The sequence below is a fragment of the Salmo salar genome, chromosome 06 (genome assembly GCF_965601325.2).
Source record: "Salmo salar chromosome 06, fSalSal1, whole genome shotgun sequence".
In the NCBI taxonomy this organism is placed as follows: Eukaryota; Metazoa; Chordata; class Actinopteri; order Salmoniformes; family Salmonidae; genus Salmo; species Salmo salar.
Window position 1 is genome coordinate 14,008,945 of NC_138296.1, and position 1,942 is coordinate 14,010,886.

Genomic DNA, 1,942 nt, shown 5'->3' on the forward strand with positions numbered 1-1,942 from the left:
TGTTGAACATAATAAACGGCTCTCTATCCACCGGATGTGTACCAAGCTCACTAAAAGTGGCAGTAATAAAGCCTCTCTTGAAAAAGCCGAATCTTGACCCAGAAATTATAAAAAACTATCGGCCTATATCGAATCTTTCATTCCTCTCAAAAAAAATTGAAAAAGCTGTTGCACAGCAACTCACTGCCTTCCTGAAGACAAACAATGTATATGAAATGCTTCAGTCTGGTTTTAGACCCCATCATAGCACTGAGACTGCACTTGTGAAGGTGGTAAATGACCTTTTAATGACGTCAGACTGAGGCTCTGCATCTGTCCTCGTGCTCCTAGATCTTAGTGCCGCTTTTGATACCATCGATCACCACATTCTTTTGGAGAGATTGGAAACCCAAATTGGTCTACATGGACAAGTTCTGGCCTGGTTTAGATCTTATCTGTCAGAAGGATATCAGTTTGTCTCTGTGAATGGTTTGTCCTCTGACAAACAATTGTAAATTTCGGTGTTCCTCAAGGTTCCGTTTTAGGACCACTATTGTTTTCACTATATATTTTACCTCTTGGGGATGTCATTCGAAAACATAATGTTAAATTTCACTGCTATGCGGACGACACACAGCTGTACATTTCAATGAAACATGGTGAAGCCTCAAAATTGCCCTCGCTAGAAGCCTGTGTTTCAGACATAAAGAAGTGGATGGCTGCAAACTTTCTACTTTTAAACTCGGACAAAACAGAGATGCTTGTTCTAGGTCCGAAGAAACAAAGAGATCTTCTGTTGAATCTGACAATTAATCTGGATGGTTGTACAGTCGTCTCAAATAAAACTGTGAAGGACCTCGGCGTTACTCTGGACCCTGATCTCTCTTTTGAAGAACATATCAAGACTGTTTCAAGGACAGCTTTTTTCCATCTACGTAACATTGCAAAAATCTGAAACTTTCTGTCCTTCATGGACGAATTGCTACAAAGAAATCACTACTAAAGGACAACAATAATAAGAAGAGACTTGCTTACGCCAAAAACACGAGAAATGGACATTAGACTGGTGGAAATCTGTCCTTTGGTCTGATGGGCCCAAATGTGAGATTTTTGTTCTAACCGCCGTGTCTTTGTCAGACGCAGAGTAGGTCAATGGATGATATCCGCATGTGTGGTTCCCACCGTGATGCATGCAGGAGGAGGTGTGATGGTGTGGGGGTGCTTTGCTGGTGACACTGTCAGGGATTTATTTAGATTTCAAGGCACACTTAACCAGCATGGCTACCACAGCTTTCTGCAGCGATACACCATCCCATCTGGTTTGCGCTTAGTGAGACTATCATTTGTTTTTCAACAGGACAATGACCCAACACACCTCCAGGCTGTTTAAGGTTTATTTGACCAAGAAGGAGAGTGATGGAGTGCTGCATCAGATGACCTGCCCCCCACAATCACCCGACCTCAAACCAACTGAGATGGTTTGGGATGAGTTGGACCGCTGAATGAGACAAAACCAGCCAACAAGTGCTCAGCGTATGTGGGAACTCAAGACTGTTGGCAAAGCATTCCAGTTGAAGCTGGTTGAGAGAATGCCAAGAGTGTGCAAAGCTGTCATCAAGGCAAACGGTGGCTACTTTGAATAATCTCAAATATAAAATCTCTTTTGATTTGTTTAACACTTTTTTGGTTACTATATGATTCCATATGTGTTATTTCATAGTTTTGATGTCTTCACTACTATTCTACAATGTAGAAACTAGTAAAAAAAATATAAAAAAACTTGAATGTGTAGGTGTTCTAAAAAACTTTTGACCGGTAGTGCACATATCATGTATACATGAATTTCTAGCCAGCGTATCAGGAAAGCTAGCCAGAGTTTGGTTTAGATAAACAAATGTAGTTCGCTAGCTAGCTAAACTCAGCAAAAAACGAAACATCCTCTCACTGTCAACTGCCTTTATTT